We start from the raw sequence: 12,147 nt of genomic DNA on the forward strand, positions 1-12,147 counted from the left end.
CAGGTCTTTCCCAGCAAAACAGGTTTTACTGAAGCCGTATGTGTAATCGTAACACACAGCTTTACTTCTTTATAGGTGTAATAATGTTAAACCTTAATTAGCTTACATATCATTAGGGTGTAATTATGCATAAAATGAACAGAAGGTAATTAAATCGGTATTCTGCCAATGATTCATGATTGCGACAACACTACCTTTAATTATAACACTGCTGCTTTTAAATCATCTTGTCGGCACAACTGTTCTGATCAAATGGCTCCTGTAAAGTAGATGTGTGAAGGTCTCTCATCACCTGGGCAATCTTCTCCCTTCGCTGGTGTAAAGTCAAGCACAGGCTGTTTTTCAAAGTTCCTCTCTTTTTTTTTTTTTTGTGAGACTTGATTCAGTTGGTCTTGACAGCACTGCTGCGTCCCTGAGGTCATCAAACAGAAACAATCCATCAAACGACCGTTACTGTGGAAGTGGTGGTGTGGTCACCTTCTGCTACTCTGGAGCAAGGTTAAAGGCACACGAGGTGGAGGATGAGGAGAAACACCTTCATCTCCATTGCTCCTAATGTTTGGAGGCAAAATACATTTTGACTTTTACACACAAGGAATCGAGATTCTTTGTTACCTTTCATCGGGAGCACACAATGTTTTCTGAAACTAAACTACATACAGTGAAACTCCTGGTTGGGTCTACGAAGATATCACAGTCCTTTTTTCCTCATAGCCAAGTCACAGCATTGTATATTGTTATTTTTCTGTGTATGCTCTTATTCCTTGGCTCTAATATTACTTTTTTCTATTTGCGTATTTTGTTCCATACTATCCACCTGGCAACAGGTGTAAATGAGCTAGTGGTTACAATTTGGCATGTTTATACATTGATGTTCATTAAGATTCAATGTCTCTATTCTATACTAAATACACAAACAAGGGTTTACACATTGGATGGCCTCATAGTGATTTTCCAAACCTGACTTGATTTTTAAAATGTGGGAGACCACAGACACAATGAGCTCTGTAAACGATTTTCAATGTTTTAAATCTGTTTTAAAGGCGGACTCACAGTGTCGTGGACTGTGGATGAGGTCAAAGCCGAGAAGAAGGAATCAACTTGGCCTGTAAAAGTTACAGTTCGAAACAAAAGTACACAACATCTGTTTCCCAGTCAACTCGCTCTCACGCCCCAATCGCTGTTCGGTTGTAGTTATCGAACATGTCTGATGACGTTAAAAGACACTACAGGATCATTTAGCCAGATAATCTGTTCAAATCAGCCTAAAATCAGGGGGGACCCACGATTGTCGGAAGGGACAGATCGGGACCGAAATTTGGCCAATTATCCTCCAGTGAGGCTTTAGAAAATACACCACAATCTCTGCAACATTTACTCCCCCACCCTTGAAATAATTTGCAAATAAACTGCGTCGTTACTGTGAGACGTCAAAAAACAAACAAAGATTATTTTCTAGTTTCATTCCATTCAGCTCCATCTTCATTTCAGAATGTCAGATTATAGTGTTGCTCCACAAATGTTGGCTGGTGATGAGTGATCTGCAGAACTGTCCTCAAAGGATACAAGGTGAAGTAAAGTGAGCGCGACCACAGTAGAAGCAATGATGATGTCATGGGTCAACGTCATACCTTACATTCTACGGGAACATTTCACAGAATCCACAAGAGAGAGAGAGGAGAAGTTTAGTGACTGCGTAGAAGCAGTGTGTGTGTGTGTGTGTGTGTGATTGTGAGGACAACGACGCAGACCGAAACTCAGCAACAGTTTACCTGAGCGCAGACAGACAGGTTCAAACAGGACCGGAGCAAATCTGCACATGAGCAGGGGTCTGTGCGTGAGATAAGTGAGAGAGAGGGCAGGGTTTTGAGGGAAAATGTTGCAAAATATGACAGTGAAATAAAGGAACAGTGCTGTAAAAAAAAATATATATATATATATATATATATATGAAGGAGCTCCGTCTTAAATAAATAAATAAATAAATAAAAAAGAGATTCAATAGGAACATACAGGCACAAAGAGAGAGCGGGAGCATCCCGCAGTCTGTCATTTACAGATGTGGAATGTGGCAGTCGGTTGGCCTTGAGAACTAATTACAGACTCTCTCTCTCCCTCTCTCTCGCTCACCTCCCCACCCCCCCACCCCCACTCACTAGCTCACAAAGCAAGTCAACCAGAACCAGACTGCACCCACAATCCTTTGCCCGAAGCTCCAGTCCCCAGACACAGAAAACAGTGCAACACAATTCAGATTGTATTGAGTGACAGAAAAAAAACAAACAAAGCTGTCAAACTCAATATGAGGAGAATGTATGTTGGTTGGTTTCATAATAATAATAATGCCGTGTCATACTGCACGTCACGTTTATCAAAGTGAATTCATCCAGTTGCCGACATTATGAGGCGCTCGCTGGTCTCTGAGTTTACTCAAAATCCGTTTTCGATGAATTGTCATTGACACTGAATACATCTGATCTCTGGTTTCCCCACATTTGCATATTTACAGGTTTTCTACTTAAAAGAAAATTCCCTTCATGGCCTTACAATGTCTTAGATGTCGGGCTACACCTCATTTAGTGTTGGTGGGCTCATGAATATGCAAATTAACTCCCCGCACTATCTCCACTGTGACTCAATTTTGCTCATCAAACACACAAACCTCTGCTTGTTTTCTCTTTTGCCGCTGAATGCCACTGAATGGCAAGGAGTAATTCAGGCAGACATGAAAGAAAGGGAAGCAGCAGCACCTACAATATGAGCTTCTTATTATATCACAATGTTTCAGGGACCTTCATGATAACACTATCAGGACAAAGGAGACAGAAATTAGCAGGAACTTTGAAGTCAGTGATTAAAAATACATACATTTACATTTGACTCATTTAAAGTGATATTTCAGGGTGTAGTAGTATGAAATGCTGATATATACTGTTTTACTGTTTCTGTAATTTTGCCCTCTACACTCATAGAGCCAAACAACCATTCACTCTCACATTCACACCTACGGTCAATTTAGAGTGTCCAATTCGCCTAATCCCTAAATCTGCATGTTTTTGGACTGTAGGAAGAAACTGGAGAACACGGAAAAACCCACTCACACACAGGGAAAACATGCAAACTCCCTGCAGAAAGGTCCTTGTTCTGACCGGGTCATGAACCCAGGTCTTCTTGCTGCAAAGCCAAGAGTTCATCAAGTACAGTCAAACTTAAATGACCATTCTGTTCTCCAGCTCTGACACATGATTGGCACTGAGTGTGCTGCTCATTTCAACGATATCTTAAGTATACGTTTGCCACTGGATTTACTAGGGCGCCACTACGAGGCAACGGTGCCTCGTAGCCTGTTAGTAGCTCCTGTCTCTTCTTAAGCTCAAACACATCAATTGGATTTTTTTCCCTAATCCACAAAAAAAAATCATGTTTATTTGTAGCATTAGTTAAAAAAAGATATGCTAAAACAATGAATGAAAAATAAAATGCATGCATTATGCTTTAATGGATGTGATTTAAAAAAAAATTGCAGTTTAAATGGGTTTCAGTGGTACATTTTTGGCGCTTAGTGGTATGAGCGTAACATTTATTTGTACACAGTGTATTTTAGCCTTACTGTAGGAGCTGAGCTGTAAATAACAAGATTAAATTAAAAAACACACAATCTTGCCAAAACACAGACAAAATTGTCAAAAGAAGAAGAATGAAAAGCATGTAAACTGAGCACAACCGGTGACAAGTTATCATTGTATAATTTTGTTGTTGTCCTCATTTTTAGTTATGTAAATTCGGTTTCAAAAGGTTCATTTCAATAAGAAAAGGAGGTGACTGAATGTGGATCAGCAAAAAAGGATTACAGTTTAGAGCATGGACAGAGTGCACTGCTGCTTTGACAGCTGACATATGATGCCCATAGGGAACAACATGATCTTCTTTCTCTATCACAATAGGCTGCCATTGCCTCATCTGCTCTTGTCATTCACCTCTCCTCATCATTTACTCCCAGCCTCCTGTGCTCCACCTGCTCCAGATGTGTGTCATTACCCCACAGCCAATAACTGTGGATGAACAAAGGTACACCAGCAGCCATGATGTCTTCTCAAAGCTAAACACAACCTAAAGGGAGAGGACACAGCTGTTTTTGTCACACCTACTGAATATATCTTCTTCTTTCTTTTTTTGGACTGCACCGAGACATTTTGCGTGCATGTCACCACAAGTCTGGCAACTTAGCATCACACAGCAGAGCTCTGTCTGAAGCCTAACTGTCACTTAGTGTACATGTAAAAACAGGCTGTGGGATGTAATAAGCTGAAATAATAGCTTGTAAGGGAAGACAAACACACACTTTGTAATGTATCATCACAGGCAGGTGACCAAGCACATTCTCCGACTCTGGTCACAGGGGTGTCAGCATTGTCCGGCGGCCGTGGTTCTCAAACTGTGGTACGTGTACCACCAGTGGTACACAAGCTTCCTCTGGTGGTACTTGGAGGAAAATCAGGGATAGCGTTCTACTGTATTAGGCATGTGATCGTAGTGGAGCTGAGGAATGTGTGTAGAAAATAATAATAAATTAAATGACAACAATTAGAGTCACCTTATCTCTCACTCCATCGTAATCTAATTTCACTACACCAGTGTCTGAAGTACATGTGAGGCAGATGATGAGAGAGCAAATTATCTTATTGGGAATAAATCGGACTCCTTACGTCAAGAGCTCAATATTTTCTCAGGTGGTACTTGGTATAAAAAGTTTGAGAACCACTGGTCCAGCACATTACTCCAACCACCAAAGAGTTAGACTTGTTTTGTTTTTACACTGAGTGAGCCTATGACTACAAGCATTTTACTTCCTGCTCTCATCCATGTTTTCTTACTATCAGAGAGTCACATAAAAAGTGACAGCTGTGCAGCCCCTTACGTCCAAAACCTGTAAAAGACAAACATTCACACGCTCAGTGAAAACATGGCTGCTGGCAGGGACACCAAAAACTAAAAAAAACAAAACACATTTTAGCCACTCGAAAGGTTCATCCAATAAAATCTATACTATGCTTTCTTTTTAATATCCACCACTTTATCTCACTTACCTACCTGTCCCATCTTAAACAGCCTTTCCAGTTCAAGTTTGTAAACCGATAACTCTACCTCCCTCCACAGAGGAGAATCTGCTGCATCTGCTGTATCTCTTGATAAGTTTGTATCGCTTAAAGGTCAATCCGAATGCTGGATTTAAAACATCAAAAATGACAAAATAACACATTTGAATTTGCAGGTTGCTGCATTTCTGCATGGACTTTGGGGAGTGAGTGGTTTACAAAGCAACCAAATTAGAGTTTAAAGTCAGAAAAGGATGTGTAAGGGTGAGATAATGTTGTCGTAGTAATCTTAAAATATCATACTGATGCAAACTAATTTCGGACTGCGTGTGAATGCCTCACAGAATTGCACTTCGACTGAAATACCACCTTAATGTAATGGATGTTAAGTGTTCCTTACAAAAACTGCAGTGGTCATCAGAGGAGAGTTGTAGTGAGGAACAGTTCACGCCAGACTTTTGTGCTGGTACGAATATTAATGTGACCTGTGCTCGGGCTCATATTGGGTTATTGCATTGTGATCTAGGTGCTGCACAGTAATCATATACAACTTCCCTGTGTGCCTTTCCTCAAGGGATAAATTATCTTTCTGCAGCTTCTCACACACACAAGCTAAAATTGGAGTACTTGGAGCAAATGCTGCTTTTTGCTTTCCGTGTAGGACATTTGGCCCAGTTTGACCACTATGTGCAGATTTAGAGTACAACAAGAAAACCCAATTATTGACTTAGTCTGACTAAAATCTGAATTTTAACATGCATGTAAACGCATTGACTGTCTTTACTCTGGAAATAAGTTGAAAACTAAGGAAGTCCAAAGAAGTTTAAGTTTAAGTTTAAGTTTAAGCTTTATAATCCACATGAGGGTTGCCTGGACAAGTCACCAGTCCATCACAGGGCCACATAGAGACAAACAGCCATCCACTCACACCTACAGTCAATTTAGAGTGTCCAATTTAGAAGTGAATTCTACTTCGAACCAAAAATGTTTCTTGCCACCACCCACCCCTGCACTGCCGCTGTATACACACACACAAACACTCCCTCATTCGGGTCTGAAAGTATTTCTAGACAGAGCCTATTTTCAGATGAAGGACACAGCATTGTTACACAAAAAAGAGAGGCAGAATATTAACGTCATCTCTGACAAAACTCAACAGAAGTGCTGCTTTAAGCATATGCTTAATGGCCATTTTTACCCTGAGCTGAGATAAAAATTCCGTCGACTCTCTGCATAGCTCCACCACCTGTACCAAGAGAGCCATTGCTTGCCTCTGAGTGATACAGCAGTGCGTCATTGTCCATCTCCCTGGGAAGGTTTGTTGAAACAGACATAACTGCACTGTCCTTCACAGAAATAACCACAGTCACAGCTGTGTTGAAAACAGAGTGAAGGTTTGGTTCTGTTTCTTTGCACCTGTCGACGCAGCACACAGTGCGTCGCAGAAGATTCTCCAGGGCGACAGAATGTATCCGTGCACGAGCCCCACACACTGTGTCCAGCTCAGTGTTGCTTCACCCACAAAAGCATCCACAAGTCTGAATATTTCCTCACCTGTTGTCCTGCTAGATAAGGCACAAATGTGTGTGTGTTGACTGTGAAGACTCACTGATCTGTTACAACACTGCAGAAGTTTCCTGGACGAGCTCACATGCAGATGCCCAAACCAAAAATATTGCAGTGTTATCGCATACAGGAGGCAGCAGATAAGAAGTCTAGGTCAGTCTAGGGGGTGGTATATCAGGATTGTTATTCTCTCCTTGAGACAGGAAGGCACCTCCCAACAAATACGTAAACAAATCTCAAACATTCCAAAACCTTGGTTTGACACATTTTACTACTTCATGGGGCATTTAAATAAGCATTAAGCCATAAATGTTCCTGACAGTGTCCTTGTTGTACTAATTTCTGCCTCTTTTTTGGGGGGGTTTAGTAATTTAGTAGCATATGTCATAGCCACCTGTTTATTTATTTTGGAGGCTGCAAGCAGAAGAAGTGTCCTTCATCTGACATCATCGGACTCCTTTCTCATACGGTGTGGGACAGCTGTTCCGTCTGTCTTTGCAGCTTACTGCTTATCACAGATCACACACCTGTGTGGATACTGTATAATGCTTTTAGCTGGCTGTACAATCACATAAATATTTGAAAGACAATAGAAGTGCAGTGATCGTATTAAACTAGTGTAGATTTGATTCATTTTATGCAGATTGACATGCTGGGGATTTAACAATAAAACGTGATAAATTAGCCAGAGGAGAGACTGTAACAGTAAATCAATAGTTAACGTATAGTACAACACCAGTGTGAGTGCAGCACTGCCAGTTAAACCTAATGTTACAGAGACAGCAGAATGCATTTGGTGTCTCTTTTCCTCCTATACAAGGTAAAGGCTTGTGCAGAGCCCGAGCCAATAGAGCTGCTGTCAAAGCAAATTAGAGTAAAGAGGCTGGAGAGAAGTCTCTCCTACTCCTCTGTCCTCCCCCCCCCCCACCCCACTTCCCTCATCCTCCTCAATGTCCTTCTCCTCGTCCTCCTCACAATCCCTTTTTCCTTTACCATCCATACCACAATACCCTCCTTCCTCTGTCTCCCTACTGTATTACCTTGTACTTCCATTACTTCTCATTCACACGGAGACTGGGCCACACACACACACACACGTTTGTTCACAGTTAGGACACTCATAGATATAATGCATTCCCTAGTCCCTTACCCTTAGCCATCACAACTAAATGACTAACCCTAACCCTAAAACCAAGTCTTAACCCTCAAAAAGCCATTTTAAGGGGTGACAGAACATGAGGACCAGTCAAACTGTCCTCACCACCGTAAAATGTCCTCAATCCCTATGGTTTTTATGTATTTTGGTTCACACAAAGATACCTGTACAAGAACACACACACACACACACATAATAATATATATTCATTCATATCATCACTCATTGTAAAAAATAAAACAGCATGAATTCTGAGATTAAAGTCAGAATTATGTGAAAATGTCAAAATTATGAAAAAAAAACACACAAGGCCCTAATACTCCTCCGTACATTAATGATCTATGTGCAGCAGAGATAAAAAGTATGACTGTTAATCCACAGCAGGGTGATTTATTGGTGGTTTATTGGCAAGAATCTAGTGATACAATACATCCCAATACCAGGGTGACGATACACTAAATCGTGATATGTTGGTTATACTATAATCAAGATGATATTATGATTTCTTTCACTCCAAAACAGTCTCTTTTTTTGAAATGTGTACAAAAACTATGTACAAATAATATACTGCTGCACACAAAACAACTGTCAGAAAACTCATAGAACGGATTCCATGCCATAAAATACTGCAATATTTTAGTGTATTGATAGTTTTTTCTGCCCCTAATATATAGCGCACATGACTCATGATGTGTCTAACACCTCTTCTGAGAGTTGACGGAAATTAAAATAGATTTCAGACAGAAGACTCTGCTTGCTTCTGTTGCCGCGTCTAATACAGTACATACAAGCAATTTTCACAATAACTGTGGTCAGTATAATTATGACATGAAATTCTGATGCCTAATTGTGATAACTGATCGCACACACACACACAAACAAACACACTAGTGCAAATATCTTTACTGCAGAACCAGGCTTGTGTGCAACATCCTCATATGTCTTCAGTTACTGTGTCCCAGTGGTAACAGCCTGCAAAGACTCCTCCTTCACCCTGAATTCACTCCTCTCCTCTCCTCTCCTCTCCTCTCCCCTCCCCACCCCCGACCCTCTTCACCACCTCGGTATTATCACGCTCCGTTATTACCAGGATCACTTTATGGCTGCTGTGATAACAGAGACAGCGGTTCATTAACAGCACTAAAACAGGGGCTCTATCATGAGCCGGGGAGAAGGCTACGGAGGACACGTTGCTCTGGCAAGTCTTCGTCAGGGGGATAGGAATTATACAGCCTGACTACAGAATGACAGGAAACAGTCACTGTTCTGTGCCGAATGTGTCAAACACACTAATGGACTCTTTAATGATTCTGTGGTGTTGTTGCTTCGACAGAATCTCCCCAGAGGCGATGGGGTTGCTATGTGAACTTGACTCACAGTCACTAAGGTAATCAGTGTAACACAAACAGACATGATGGTTGTTGTTCAATCAGTCTCATCATGTAGAGATTAACAGTTCGAGGGGTTATTTAATCACATTTTTTCTGACTTTATCAAAAAGTAATAGTTGAGGTTTCTTTGAAGTGTGGTTGTATGAGGTGCTGACAGATAGATGACACGGAGGATGTCTTTGAATATGTCTGTAGCTTTTTCTCAGCCTTTCATGAGAGTAAACTGAAGTTTGTTCACACTTGTTCACACTCTTAAAATCAGTGTTTTTACGTCACAAGGACACAAGGAGCTGCTCATCTACTGGTGCCTTTTTTGGCAAGTTTGTGTCACTTCGGTAAAGATCAACAAACTCCTCTGTGGGGCGAATTGTTTGATTTTTCCCTATGGAGTCTGGTGACGTGTGAGGTCACTTTACGAGGCATTAACTCCAACTTCACTTTCCAGTCAATTAAGACTGTCTGCTGCTTATTGGCACAGGGGGGTAATTGTTTTCTTGTCTCATACATTATGGAGCGTTAACAAATGACACTATTAACTATTAACTAACCAAAATGTACTGTAACACTTGAATAAGCAGCCTCCGCCACATTCCACTGTTTCAAATATCCCTAAAACTATTAATCGTGAATCCCTTAACAACAAAAAACTCAACTATCCCTTTAAGCGAAACAACATCCCAGCAACGTGTTGAGCACAAACTAATGATGACAATTAGTGACCTCAGGCATCGCACGACAAAGAGTTTCTCCTCAACGCAGGATTGAATAATGACACTGAAATTAAGGTTGTGTTCTCCTGAGATACGGAGCTTTAATTAATGTGATTAGTGACACCTGTGTCACTGCCCTTGCATGCAAAAATGGCTGCTTGGAAAAAGGTTTATTCCAGGCCATTTAGCAACGTGACCAGTTTAAGGTGAGTTCCAATAAAACTGGTGAGTATTTAGATGAAAGCCAGAACAATTTCTCAAAGCCCAAGCAGAAAATTCAGAATATATTTTATAAAATTAAGCAAAGGCTGAAGCGATAAATTGATTATTTATCTATGACTAAATTAATCAACTTTCTTTTGATAGAGATTAAGGAGAGATTTGCACCCAAAAAAATAAGAATTGGCCTTTTGCCCTTTTCTATTTGTAGGCTCTGATTTTGTAAATATGTTTGCTTATTTATATAATACATTCTGTTACAGTTACATAGTTATGCTTTATTGGTTAAATGATTTGAAACCAAAAATAAATTCATATCAAGTGATGTAAGGTAAAAAGTAACTATAGTGAAAGTGTGAAGAAGCATGAGTGAGACAGACAGAGACAGACGGAGACAGCCAGAGACAGACAGAGACACAGGCTTCAGCTGTGGATGTTACCTGCAGCTTTGACAGCTCAGCTCCAGCGCAGCGGGGGGAACCTGCGGCCGGGCGGGGTCCCGGTGTTCGGACGGACGGTGCTGCCTCCCGTGTTCCCCCGCCTCCTCTCGCTGCCTCAGTCGTTGACCTTCGTGCCGCACAGACTCAGTTTTATCCCTCTACAGATGCAGATGACGCCTCATGCAGTAAATCCAGCTGAACCGGAGGTGGCGAGCGTTTATGGGTCTGGATGTTCACGTCTGGTTTGTTTGGTGCGCAACGGCAGCGCCGACGCGATTCACACACAGCGGTGTCCCTCCCTCTCTGTCTTTCTGTCTGTCTGTCTGTCTGTCTCTCTCTCGCTCTCTGTCTGTCTCTCTGTCTCTCTGTCTGCGACTGTTCCCCCTCCTCCGGTACAGGGGCTGCGTTGAACTGTATGCAGGAGCGGTCAGAGGCAGCGCGACAGAAAAACACACACAAAGGCAGGACACGCCCCGCCGGCCAGCCACGCGCCACTAGGACCCGCCTTTTACCGTAATACTCCTAACAGTCAGATAAGTTCAGATAATAGTAGTTAGTATTAAGGCCAGATGTAAAAAACATTTTTGAAAGAAACTGAAAAACAAACAAAAACAGCATGAATTCTGAGAGAAAAGTCAGAATTCTGAGAGAAAAGTCAGAAAGTTGCAATTCTGAGAAAAAAAAAAGTCCACCATTTTCATATGTCCATTTTAAAGTATATCGCCAAGCAATAGGGATGATTTGAAATGGAGACTACAATGCTTATTTTAGATACCTATAATTAAAAACAAATTATTAATGTGTGTATAAAATATATTTAAAACAAGGCAATCAGAGATGGCAGACTTTACCCCATTCACACTCTGTCGGCCTCTGTTGGTCATATTGGCAAGTGCAAGTGCGGAAACACAAACAGACAGCCACTAAATACAATACTTATATTGTATATATATATTATACAATACAATCCCACTCCTTTTTCTTTTTGCATGTTCTACTCGTTAGTGCGTGGGTTTTCTCCGGGGTTTTCAGTTTCCTCCCACAGTCCCAAAACATGCAGCAGTTAATCGGACAATGGATGGTTGTTCGTCTCTTTGTGTTGGCCCTGTGATGGTCCGGTGACCTGTCCAGGTTGTTTCATCCCTATGACAGCTGGGATTTGCTTCAGCCCCCTGTGACACCTAGAAGATGAATGGATGTACAGTTAACACTGGTGAGGGTCATTAAGTGTCTGTACCACTGCTGAAATAAGGTGATATATGTCACTCAATTCATATGAATTCAAGCATATAATAATAGTACAGGTTCTAATGGAGTTCCATTAGCCTGAATGGGAAGGTCAGAGAAGCTCCCACATCAGTTGTGTGAGGAAACACTTTCACTTAAAGACAGTTTGACAGGGGTCGAGTGTGAGACTCCGGGGAGCTGCACCAGTTAATATCAGAATGATAGATGAACATACTGCTCTGCTGCTTGCTGCGCTCACCGGGAAATGCTGATTGAAGAGCTTCTGGTTGTTGCGTCAGTGCGTTACCTTGGATATTCTGGATGCAGGGGCCAACTCCATCA

General features: G+C 41.4%; 1 protein-coding gene across 2 annotated transcripts in view; it reads right to left on the bottom strand.

Annotated features, from left to right (window-relative positions):
* Window positions 1–11,028, bottom strand: part of dok4 (docking protein 4) — a 47,801-nt gene extending 36,773 nt beyond the window's left edge. The window contains exon 1 of one of the 2 annotated variants that reach the window (XM_058630030.1): window positions 10,579–11,028. The gene's annotated coding sequence lies outside the window, so the exon portion shown is untranslated. The remainder of the gene's footprint in view (window positions 1–10,578) is intronic. The other variant, XM_058630032.1, reaches the window with a different exon arrangement.
* Between the last annotated feature and the right edge of the window lie 1,119 nt (window positions 11,029–12,147).

The sequence above is a fragment of the Solea solea genome, chromosome 5 (assembly GCF_958295425.1).
Source record: "Solea solea chromosome 5, fSolSol10.1, whole genome shotgun sequence".
NCBI classification, from domain to species: domain Eukaryota; kingdom Metazoa; phylum Chordata; class Actinopteri; order Pleuronectiformes; family Soleidae; genus Solea; species Solea solea.